Source organism: Budorcas taxicolor, chromosome 21 (genome assembly GCF_023091745.1).
Source record: "Budorcas taxicolor isolate Tak-1 chromosome 21, Takin1.1, whole genome shotgun sequence".
NCBI lineage: Eukaryota > Metazoa > Chordata > Mammalia > Artiodactyla > Bovidae > Budorcas > Budorcas taxicolor.
Genome location: NC_068930.1, coordinates 37,156,561 through 37,169,727, shown reverse-complemented (window position 1 = coordinate 37,169,727; position 13,167 = coordinate 37,156,561). Strand labels below are relative to the sequence as shown.

The window sequence follows — 13,167 nt, the reverse complement described above, 5'->3', positions numbered from 1 at the left end:
ATATAAAATTTTTGTCAATTTATCCATCCTACAAATAGTCCCTGCGTGCCAAGCCCTGTGCTTAGGCTCCACAGCAGCCGAGTCCTGCGTATCTGATCGCTACCAGCTCCTCACAACACTCCTGTCGACTGAGCACACTCAAAAGCCTTCTATCTAGAGGGAAACTGATAATCAGAGAAATTAAGCGACTTATTCCAGGTCACAAAGCTGATTAAAGGAACAAAAGGGTAGATACTCTGTCTCCTTGGAATACATGATATATCTGGAGTAGAAATACTGGACAGACCAGAGGATCCTCCTTAGAGAGAGGTATAGTATAATTCAAAACCATCAAGTATTTGAATGCCAGATGATGGAGCCACAAGAGTTAGAAAACTACTTTCAAGCCCCAATTCAGTTGACATGATTTTCATCTGCGACTATGGTCTCCAACTGTTTCCAATTTGGAGGTTACCCTGTTACCAAAACTCTAATCTAAGAAGGCAGAATTAAAAAAGAAAAAAAAAAAGCACTCTGAGGGATAGAAACTAGTAAAGAAAGCCTAATGTGAACAAACAATAGCGCAGGACACTAAGAAGTCATCAGGTCATTCGTTATAATAAAAAGTGGGAACAGCTCCAAATCATCAGGCAAAGTAATCATAATTCCCAAATAAAGCAAGTAGAGCAGGATAATTCTGACATTGCAGGGGAGTCTTCTGGAGTAGGACAGAACAACTGAGGAGCGAACGAGACACATTTCAGACGGGAGGGCAGGGTAAAAGCTGACCCATTCAGAACAAGAAAAATAAAAGCCAATTTTCTAGTTTTACAAACTAAATATCTTTAACCACAACAAAGTGTTGGCCTCCGAGAAATCGAGAAATTTCTCCATAATTACTAAAATCCAAATGGAAAAATCCAACTACAAAGAATCTTTTAATTTAGATTAAATTTCACACATTGGCTTAAATGGAAACAACAGAATTTTTTCAGTCAAGATAAGTTCAAAGTAATAGTGTGCATGGAACATACCACCTTATTATGGAGGATTTTAACACACAACTTTCTTTTTGAAATGCACTTAACTTATGGCTGACCCTTCAGTGCCTCTTGCTTTTGTGTTGGTATTATCTTGAATTAGGCACACTTTAAAGGTCTTTTATTTGTAGAGTAAAAGAAAAATCTAAAGTTACTCTCTCTTACTACATCACGTGAAATCACATAAAATGTGTCCTGGTCAGTTTTATTTCAATGAATACTCTTGAAAAAATGGAAAGCTTCTCTTCAAAAGTAAAGAAATTTTTGCCAAAGCACAAGTGTCTATAATTACTTCAACCCAGTAAAACTCCTGTCACAGTCTATTTCAAAATATGTCCAAAAATCCACTTCTGGATTTAAATCTGTTAGAAAGTGAAAAAAATGTTTCCAGAATGAAAAAGTCAATCCATTTAGATTTCCCACATTACTTAGAATAATTGCTCAACAAAATCAACAACCCATTTTCCTCAAAATACCGCAAGATATGATACCCAAGCCTCCCCTGAAAAGTAGTTTCACATTTTCCCGAAGAGGCAGTCCCCCAATCTGGGGAGATTTTGCCCCCCCTCCAGGGTGCATCTGGCAGTGTTAGAAGACACTTTTTGTTGTCACGATTCCAGAAGAGAGGTGCTACTGGCATCTCATGAATGGAGACCAGGGATGTCACCACACACACTGCAGTGTACAGGACAGTTCCCCACGAGAGAGAATGATTCAGTCCAAAATATTAACAGAGCCAAGGCTGAGAAACCGGGATTAATATAATGACAGTCCCATTTGATACATACCTTTTGTGAGCTCTGGTGAAGTTATGTCATACTACAGTGTGACAACAAGTTTTAAAAAGGTGATTCAGGACAATCACCTTGTATGTGCAGATGGTAACACTGCTTTCTTTACAACACGTGATTCACCTTTAACCCCAGTATGCCAGAAAAACTTATCATTAAACATCTGAGCTAGAAACACCTTTATTAGAAATTTTAGCGAGAATTTAAGCTGCAAATCCAAATTTTAGTCCACATCTCCCTGATTTTGAAGATATATATATAACCAAAATAAGCAATATCCTTCAAAATGCAACTGACCAGTCATCAGCTGTCATGCACAGACTTCTCTCAAGTAAAGTTCTAGCTTATTACTACTTTGGGGTTTTTATTGGTTTTTGCCCTTACATCATCAAACACAACTTTGGGAATCTGTCCATTTACAAACTGTGTCAAGTAAGTTTTGGTAGAAGAATACCATTGTACATCCTTTTAGCAAATCGGAATGGTTTACACTTTTGTTGAAAATACTGCATTCCTAAGTCCTTCTAGTTGAATGATTCCTGGATGAGGACATCATATTCCAGCCTGCACCCTACCCTCAGAAATATATTGTCCACACATAAATTCTTCAGTTTGAGAAAATTCATCTAGGATCTTATCATCTAAAGCCTCAAAGTCATCAGCTTGGCTTATGCAATCAATTTTACCATCCCCATCATAGCCAAGAGTGTTGCTACCTGCTGCATTGTTATTGTTTACTCACTAAGTCACGTTTAACTCTTTTGCGACCCCATGGACTATGGCCCACCAGGCTCCTCTGTCCATGGAACTTTCCAGGCAAGAATACTGGAGTTGCCATTTCCTTTTCCAGGGGATTTTCCCGACCCAGGGATTGAACCCACATCTCCTGCATTGGCAGGCGGATTCTCTACCACCAAGCCACCAGGGATGCCCATTACTTTCATCTATTAGTTCCTCTGATAACTGTGAAACGTCTTCCTCTGTGAGTTTTCCTCTTTGCCATTATTGGAGGAAAATAAAAGATTACAGGTTATGAAATATATTGAATAAAAGCTTATAAAAAACTATAAAAATAGTAGCATAAAGAACTGTCATCTACTCTTCACTCAGATAACTCAATTGGTAACATCTTACATAATGTTTCAGATAGCATCCTTCAACTTCTTTTATACTTTTTTGAAAGGTGCTGTAATGCTTTGGGCAAAGCAGTAAGAAAACTGCCGTAATGATGACTTAAAATTTTACTATTGCATCATTCTTCTAGGGTTTCCTAGATGGTATAGTGGTAAAGAATCCACCTGCAATGCAGGAGATGAAAAAATACAGATTCGATCTCTGGATCAGGGAAGATCCCCTGGAGTAGGAAGTGGCAACCCACTCCAGTATTCTTGCCTGGGAAATCCCATGGACAGAGGAGCCTGGTGGGCTACAGTCCATGGGGTCGCAGAAAGTCAGACACAACTGAGTAGGCACGCATGCACACAACACATCCTTCTAGGCGATTCATCATTCTTCCACTTACTATCTTAGGCGTTTTTTTTTTTAGCATAGTTGGGAATAATTGATCAGTAATAATAAAGTAATTCCTAAGATGATGAAAGACCAAAACGGTTCAAGATATAGGATAACTAAGATCATCAAGATCCTACAACTTAGGTCAGATGTATAAACGGTAAAAGCTAGAACCAGTTTATTCCATTAAAAAGAAAATAAGTAAATTTCCATTCTTTTGAAGACCTCTAATAAAGAATCAAGTCATGAAATATAAATCTTTACAGGTAGTTAATACTGCTCAAAAAAGAAACTCAAAAACTAAAATTGGGTCTAACTAACACTGATGTTACAGACAAAAAATGGACAAGAAACTAGTTCAATTCAAAAGATACTAACAACTGTATCAATATTCACTTTCTGATTTGATCACTGTATTGTAGTTTTATGTAAGATGCATTTGGGAGATCTGGGTGAAGGTTATGTGGCAATTCTTTGTATTATTTTCGCAAGTTTTTAAAGCCTAAAATTATTTCAAAATGAAAAGTTTAAAAAACTAAATATTAACAGTAGAGTAATTTTGAAAAAGGAAATCATTGTGTATCCCTCTTCTCAAGGACATTAACATTTACTTCGTGTGACAAGGTTTCTATAAATTAACTGGCAAGTATAAAACAACAGATTAGGTATAACAGAAGTTATGTTAGCTGCAGCTTTCAAGAAAGTATTATAAAGAACAGAACTCAAGGTGGTTCTGTGGATGACAGATGTGCCACTCACCTCATATTCCCTCTATTCTATTCGCTATATTTCTGCCCCCACACAGACATGGGCACACAAACCTTTAAACATCTCTGTGTCCTCCACCGTGCTTAGGATAGCGTTTTGCTGTGATGGAAACCAAATCATTCATTCACACATGTATGCATCCTCTAATATTTAGTAAGCACATACTATGTGTCGGGCATTGTTCTAGGAGCCAGGGATACAGATGTAAATAAAATAAAACAAACTTCTCCTTCCTCAGGAAGTTTACATATTTAAAAATATCTATTTACTTGCCTGCGGCAGGTCTTGCTTACAGCAGGCGGGATTGTTAGTTGTGGCATGCAAACTCTCCACTGTGGCACGTGCGATACAGTTACCTGACAAGGGATCAAACCCAGAGCCCCTGCACTGGACCACCAGGGAAGTAAATCCCAGAAGTTCACATTTTAGTGGGAGAAATAAACAAGATAATAAACAGTGTTCAAAATATCAGACAGTGACACACGCTAAGAAGAAAAAGCAGAGGAGAATTTTTGAAATTTTAGGTAATAATGACCAAAGAATATCTCACTAATAAGGTAACTTATGAAATGAAATAAATGAAGAGGCTGGCCATGTGGGGATCAGTAGAAGCAGCATCACAGGCAGAGGGGGCAGCAAGTGCAGACTCTGATGTACATATGTGCTTGGCATTTTCCAAGAAAAGGGAAAAAGCCATCTAGTTGGAGCAGAATGGAGGAAAGATAGACTAGTAGGAAATGAAGTCAGAAAGGTAATGGAGTTGGGGGTAAGAGGTAGAGAGTACACGTTTGTTCTCAGAGGCTGTAATAAAGACTCAGACTGAAATGGGAAGCCACTGGAGGGTTTTAAGCAGAGAATCACTTGGGTTGCTATGTTAAGAACAGATTGAAGAGTGGCAGTAACAAAACAGAACAGTTAAGGTGCTACTGAAACAATCCAAGCTAGAAACAGAGATGTTACTGACATTCACTGCTGTAGCTGGGGGTAGGGGGTGGAATTAAGTGGTCAAATTCTGGATAGTTTTTTCAATATAGAGCAAATAGTATTTATCTGCTGTGAATAAGAAAGTCAAAGATGCCTGTTAGCTATCCAAGAGGAAGCAGGAAGTGGGCAACTGGATTTGTTCCTCTACTGTAGAGAGGAGAGGTTTCCAGTGATAGAAATTTGAGTTATCAGTATTGCTGAGGTTTCGGAAAGGCATATGGTGCATAGTGTAGCTCTCCATAATCAAGCACGTTCACATTTCTGCACCAAGTGGGACAGCTTAGATCAGGCTGTGCCTCTGAATTCCTTATTCCGTTCAGTCGCTCAGTTGTGTCCAACTCTTTGCGACCCCACGAATCGTAGCACGCCAGGCCTCCCTGTCCATCACCATCTCCCGGAGTTCACTCAGACTCACATCCATCGAGTCTGTGATCCATCCAGCCATCTCATCCTCGGTCATCCCCTTCTCCTGCCCCCAATCCCTCCCAGCATCAGAGTCTTTTCCAATGAGTCAACTCTTTGCATGAGGTGGCCAAAGTACTGGAGCTTCAGCTTTAGCATCATTCCCTCCAAAGCACACCCAGGGTTGGTCTCCTTCAGAATGGACTGGTTGGATCTCCTTGCCAAATTCCAAACTTACCAAAATTTGGAAGTTGTGCCTCTGAATTCCGAACTTACCAAAACAAACAAACAAAAATATTTGTATTTCAGAGCTGCAAATAAGGGATTGTGTCTCTGTATATCCTTCAATAGCCTGCAAGTCAGCAAGCCTAGCCCTGGAGGATATCAACAGGACTGCAGAAACATTCACCACCACGATGCTGGTAAATACAACCAACATGCAGGCACTCACAAAGAAGAGTGGGTGAGGAAAACAAAAGCAAAAGAAAGGAGGAGCAAAAAGGAGATGGATCCGTTAGAAATTCCTACCAATAAAAGCCTAACTAATTTTGAAGCCAGCTGCTAACAAAACAGAGGTATCCTCTAGTTGTTTAGTCACTAAGCCATTTCTGACTCTTTGCAATCCAATGGACCACAGCACGCTAGGCTTTCCCGTCTTCCACTATCTCCCACAGTCCGCTCAAACTCATGTCCATTAAGTCAGTGATTCCATCCAACCATCTCATCCTGTCACCCCCTTCTTCTCTTGCCCTCTCTTTCCCAGCATCAGGGTTTTTTCCAATGACTCGGCACTTCGCATCAGGTGGCCAAAGCATTGGAGCTTCAGCTTCAGTTCTTTCAATGAATATTCAGGGTTGATTTCCTTTAGGATTGACTGGTTTGATCTCCTTGCAGACCAAGGGACTCTCAGCCTTCTCTAGCACCACAATTTGAAAGCATCAATCCTTTGGTGCTCAGCCTTCTTTATGGTCCAGCTCTCACATCTGTACATGACTACTGGAAAAACCACAGCTTTGACTAGATGGACCTTTGTCGGCAAAGTGATGTCACTGCTTTTTAATACACCTTCTAGGTTTGTCAGAGCTTTTCTTCCAAGGAGCAAGCGTCTTTTAATTTCATGGCTGTAGTCACCATCCATAGTGATTTTGGAGCCCAAGAAAATAAATCTGCCACTGTTTCCAAATGTTTCCCCCATCCATTTGCCATGAAGTGATGGGACTGGATGCCACGATCTTAATTTTTTGAATGTGGAGTTTTATGCCAACTTTTTCATTCTCCTCTTTCACCCTCATCAAGAGGCTCTTTAGTTTCTCTTTGCCTTCTGCTATAAGGGTGGTGTCTTCTGCATACCTGAGGTTATTGATATTTCTCCCGGCAATCTTGATTCCAGCTTGTGCTTCATCCAGCCTGGTATCCTGCATGATGTACTCTGCATATAAGTTAAATAAGCAGAGGAATAATACACAACCTTGATGTACTCCTTTGAAAATTTTGAACCAGTTCGTTGTTCCATTTCTGGTTCTAACCATTGCTTCTTGACCTGAATACAAGTTTCTCAGGAGGAAGGTAAGATGGTCTGATATTCCCATCTCTTCAAGAATTTTCCACAGTTTGTTGTGATCCAGTCAAAGGCTTTAGCATAGTCAGTGAAGCAGTAGATGTTTGTTTGGAATTCCCTAGCTTTCTCTATGATCCAACGGATGTTGGCAATTTGATCTCCAGTTCCTCTGTCTCTTCTAAACCCAGCCTGTACACCTGGAACTTCTTGGTTCATGTACAGTTGAAGTCTAACTTGAAGTATTTTAAGCATTACCTTGCTAGCATGTGAAATGTGCACAACTGTGTGATAGTGTGAACATTCCTTGGGACTGGAATGAAAACTGACCTTTTCCAGTCCTGTGGCCACTGCTGAGTTTTCCAAATTTATTGACATATTGAGCGCAGCACTTTCAGTTCAGTCGTTCAGTTGTGTCCAAATCTTTGCGACCCCACAGACCGCAGTATGCCAGGATTCCTTGTCCATCACCAACTCCCAAAGCTTACTCAAACTCATGTCCATTGAGTCAGTGATGTCATACAACCATCTCACTTTAACAGCATCATTTTTAGGATTTGAAATAGCTCAGCTGGAACTCTATCACCTCCACCAGCTTTGTTCATAGTAATGCTTCCTAAGGCCACTTGACTTCACACTCCAGGATGTCCTCTAGTTATCAAACTATAAAATGTCATCAGAGTTCAGTTTGTAAACTACTTATCTATTGTATGACCTATTGTATGCCAGGACTGTCCTAGACACTGAGGATATGGAGAAAATAAAGTCCCAATCTATATGAACTGCGAGCTGCTGCAGCAGCTCTCCCTGAGGAAAATCAGTATCAGGTTGCTGTCCTGCAAATATACAAGGACAAAAAAAATCTGCATTTGGTTATATGTGACAACAAATCCCACTGGGCATGTCTTTTGGGACTTTGGGGGAGAAGGACTTGCCTTTTGAAGAAACAGACCTCAAAAGAAAATTACGTAACTGAAGAGAAGTCGAAGGTTTTTAATGTGTTGTTAAAAGACAATTGGACAGATAACTGTATAAAGATAATTAAAATTCAAATTTAAAAAGATGTCTGCCAGAAAAACAAAACTCCTTGAAATATTCAGAACTCAGACTACCCAAGTATGCTGCTGGATGCACCTCATTATTTGACCTTAATCTCAACAAAGAACAAAAACCAGGAATTAATTAAATTGTAACAAGAAAAATATTAAAATCCTAAGATATTACTTTGACTACTCACTTATTAAAGTAACAGAAACAGGAAGGTAGATGGAGGAAAAGAAGTACTAGGAAATAACATTGACCATATTAATAAAGTATTTTGAGCTTAACAGAGTAACAAGAAGTTACCCCAAGTTCATAATTTCTTCCCTGTGTTTCTTAACTACCTTGCTAAGCAGGGGAAGCAATCACATCTGCCAACTGAAGAGAAAAGGATTCACAAACTCTGAAAGACAGACAATCCACATGCCATTTTCAATACAATGCCACCCTTTCTAACACTCCAAAGCATTCTCTGGGGTATTTTGAGAGATGTCTAACAACTCCCTTAAACTGGCTCTGATTTCAGACTCCTCCCTCCTGTTTCTTATTCAGTGTTCCTTCTTCCTCTTCCCACCAAAAGCTGGGCTCTCCACTGAATTCCTTACAGCTCTCTGTACTTTACTCTTACACATTCAACCTATACTGGCGTGTAGTAAAAATCACATTATATGTATATTTACCTTTCCTTCTAAGAATGTAAACTTTTCAGGGACAAACACTCTCGCTGTGTCAATCCAGAGCTATTTAAGAAGATGCTCAATAACCTTAAAAAAAATTGTGAATCATTGTGTTGTACACCTGAAATTTATATAATACTGTACATCAACTATACCTCAACTTAAAAAAGGTGGTCAACAATGCATGTTGACTCATTTTAACTTTAGAATCTGAATCTCAATCTTACCCCTCAAACGTGCCTTCAAAAGCACATTGCTGCTTCTTCCAAAAATTAAACATAAAATTATCATATGTCTTAGCAATCCCACTTCCGGGTATATACCTAGAAGAATACAAAGTAGGTACTTGAAGAGATATTTATCCATCCATGTTCACAGCTGCATAGACAAGAAGTGGTAGAGACAGTATTCCACTTAGACAAAAAGTGGAAACAACCAAACATCTATCATATGGATAGATGAAATGTGGATGGAGGCGATGATTGCGCAACAATGTATATGCACTTAATGTCACTGAATCACACATTTAAAAATAGATAAAATTGTAAATTTTATATTATATGTTTTACTACAACTAGAAAAAACAAACAAACAAACACCACACTGCTCCTTCTCCACTTACTATCCTTAGACCAGAGGCAGCTGGAGTATAGCATTAAGAGCCTGGACTCTATAACCAGAATGCCTGGGTTCAGATTCTGGATTAGCCATTTACCATTTGTCTAACTTCTCTGTCCCACTGTTTCCTCATCTTTAAAACAGATTTCATAGTACCTACTACACAGTGCTGTAGTGAGCATTAAACATTAATAAATGTATAATACTTAACTCAGTGCCTGGGGCATAGTAAAGGGCTCAGTAAGTGTTCTCATTATTACTCAAGAAGAGAGACAAAGTGTAGTCTGAAAAAGCATTTAACATCATCTTTATAAGACTCTACAGAAAATAAAGCTTAACAAATTCTTGATTGATAAGAGTTATCCAGAAGAGTAAGAAAGCCTTTGAAAGCACTGCACTAGATTACTGAATGCCATGGATACAATCTTTTAATTCCAACTAAAATTCACAGCCATTAACATCTGCCTGGCAAAGATCTTCAGCATCTTGTCTGTTTGCACTGAAGATGCAAACAGGATTATGTTTTGCCAGGAATCTGATCAAATTACTACATAACCCATTCCTGAGAAAAAAAAGAAAAAAAATTTTTTTTTCTTTTTACTCTTTAGGTGAAACCTTAATTACAAAATGCAAATCTATCTAGGGTCTTTGACAAAACTATATGATACTGATATTTGATATTAACTTTCTTAATACAGCATTATTTAGGCTCTTACCCGAAATCTTAAAGTCTATGTGGGACTTCTGACCCTGGCTCACCAAAAGACCACACAGTCTTCAAGGGCATGAATTAGGTCTTCTATGTTTCCCAGCACACAGCATCACAAATAGTGGGAATTATGTGCTGACCAAACTGTCCTCAATGGAAACTCTCCGCTATTCTCACCAACTTTATCAGTTTATAGAAACAGGGAAAATACCCAGGTTTCCTGTCTCCAGACCAGTTCTACTACAGTCACCACTAAGCAAATTAAAGTTACTGTTGCCACTGCGACTTCTTTAGCTAAGAAGGTGGGACTTAATCTCTTCACATGAGTACAGCACAGGACACCAAGCTCTCAGTCCCAAATGAGCAAAGCACAAATCCAGAACTGAATTTAAGTTCAGCTAATTAGCCAGAGGGCTTGATAAGATATTAAGGAATAAATAAACATATTTGTCCCATGTTTATTTTCTCATGAAAAATATTAAAAACACAAGTAATTTCTCTTAAGAAAAGAGAATGTCTCCGGCACTCAGGGCCGGTGCACTGGGATGACCCTGAGAGATGGGATGGGGAGGGAAGTGGGAGGGGGATTCACACATGTATACCCATGGCTGGTTCATGTCAGTGTATGGCAAAACCCACTACAATATTGTAATTAGCCTCCAATTAAAATAAAAAAAAAGAATGTCTCAACTCTGAGCAAAATCCTCAATTAAAGTGGTTCATTAACCTTGAACTGTCCTAAGGCAATTTCCAAATACAGACTGCAGGGCAACAGTACATAAGTCACATACATAAGGCTCAATACACTAGCCTCAAATTCACCCTTCTCTAAAAAAAATAGAGTAAGAACATTATGCTTTATAAATATAAATAGAAAGTGGTCTAGATGTTCTAACAGAATTACTAAAACCAGGCTTTTCAAGAACATCTAAAGTTACCTAAAGGGCAACTTACTTATTTGTGGAATTAAGTAGCAGACCACCTGTACAATTAGGGCATTCAAAAAATGCAGGAGCTGAAGAAACTGGAAAATTTTATTCAAAGTCTCAGGTTTTTTTAATCACCGTTTTTGATTAAAAATCATTTAGTAAAATGCAAATCCAACACTTTTCTAAATCTCAGTCTTGGGAAAAGAAGCTTTCTCAGCCTTTCCTTGGCTAACTGGATGTGAAGTTCTAAGGCAAAGAAACAGTGCCCAAGTCTAACTAACTACCCACCATCCCATTGGCTTAGAGGAAGCCCCGCCCCGTTCAGCCTCGGTAACCCAACATCAAGGGAACTCCAGGAAAGGTTGTCCCCGGCCACATTTCTAGTCTCTGATGACTCTCCGCCCCTCCCCCCAACCAGCACCGCTGCGGAAGCACGGTCTCAGCACGAGCAGCCCTCGACCGCAGACTGCAGCGAAAGGACCTTGAGCACCTCGCCCCAAGAATTACAACCAAGAGGGCCGTGAAGTGGACCACGCTCTCACTCTCCAGGCTGCATAGTGCGATCCATGCTGCACCGAGTAAAGCAGAGACAACAGCTCTGGCACCTGACTCTCCGGCCCGAGGCAAAAGGCTTGGCCGAGCCACAAGAGAAAGTCCTGACACCTCCACAGTTCGCAGTCTGGGGGCTCCTCCCACCCTATGGAGACGTAGGGCGGGGCAGATCTAGGCGCCGCGACTCTCAGCCAGACAGGACAGCGGGCTTTCCCGAGCCCCGCCTCACTTGCCAAGGAGGCGGAAACCCGGGAAAGGGGGAGGACGGTCAGGGGGAGTGGCATCGCCGCTCCGTCCGGCCCCTCCGGCCAACCGGATCCCAGGAAGGCGGAGGAAGGCAGATTTCACGCCCCCTCCCTGCCGCGCCCCGAAGCCACAGGCGGGAGACCCCCAGCCCGTCACCCAACCCCAGCAGGCCAGTGCTAGGCCGCTCAGCCAAGGCCCCGCCCAACCAGGGAGGACTGGAGGGGTGGTCGGCGGCAAAGAGCACTCAGCATAGGGCCCAGCCCCGCCCCTTTCTCCACAATCGCACGCGCGCGCCGGCCCCGCCCCTGAGCGGCGGCGCGAGAGCCCGCCCCCTCCGCGCGCACCGGGACTACGCTCTCCTCCCCCTCCCGCACCGAGAGCTACCCCGCTCCGCCCCCCACCCCCCTCACACATCCACACGCCTCCCGCCCTCCTGCTCTACGGGAAGCCGAGGAGGTCAGCCCCCCCCTAAATACACACCCTCGCTCCGGCGTTACCCGCCACCAGGCTCTCCGCCCCGACCCCGGCCCGGCGTGCTCTCACCGCAAAGCTGCTTCGGCCGCTCCTCACTGCGTGTCCCTCTCGGCGTGAGCCTCTGGGGCAGGGAGGCCCCAAGAACCGCGCGGAGCACAGGCCCGCCAAAGCGGACTGGCAGCCGCCCCTCTGCTAACGGAGCGGTCACAGGCCCCAGTGCCCAGACTGGGAAGGAGGGAGGGAGGGAGGGAGGGAAACTCCGAGGGGGGAAGGGGAGGGGGGGAAGATGGAGAAACCGTCTCCGCCGCCTCTACCGCCGCGGCCGCTTCTCTGTTACCCGGGAAATCCCGCCCACTCGCCCGGCCCGCCCCGCAGAGGGAAGACTCAACTTCGCTCCGCACAGGCCGTACTATCCGCCCGTCAAAGATATAGCCAATCGCTGCGCTCTGCCTGCTGATGCCCGCCCCTTCCCCCCCGGCTGGGAGGGGGGGGAGCCGCTCACCTTCTCCACGCCCCTATTGGCGGGGAGCTTCCCTAACTCAACCCCGCCTATTGGAGACGAACTGCTGAATCCCACCCCCAAGCCACAATACAATTGGAAGAAGCAGGGAAGCTCTTCGCATCTCATTGGAGAACTCTATATGTCCCGCCCCGTGCCGTCTCAGCTACAGGCCCAAAAACTCCGCTCCCGCCCTCGCCGGTCACCGTATTGGAAGACTACCCCTAGCTCTCCGGCTGCCCTAGGAAGGTAAGTAACCGATGTGGGGTAAAATGTCCGTGAGCAGGCTCCTCCTACCGCACTACCGGACCAGGCCCCGCCTCCAACCATCAGACTGGCTGTCTCGGCGCCGGTAGGAGCCTCTATTGGCCAGGATGCCCGTCTAGGAAGC

The 13,167-nt window shown here is 42.8% G+C and overlaps 1 protein-coding gene across 2 annotated transcripts in view; it reads right to left on the bottom strand.

Annotated features, from left to right (window-relative positions):
• Positions 1–12,495, bottom strand: part of SIN3A (SIN3 transcription regulator family member A) — a 61,742-nt gene extending 49,247 nt beyond the window's left edge. For both annotated transcript variants that reach the window (XM_052659772.1, XM_052659773.1), the window contains exon 1: positions 12,347–12,495. The gene's annotated coding sequence lies outside the window, so the exon portion shown is untranslated. The remainder of the gene's footprint in view (positions 1–12,346) is intronic.
• Between the last annotated feature and the right edge of the window lie 672 nt (positions 12,496–13,167).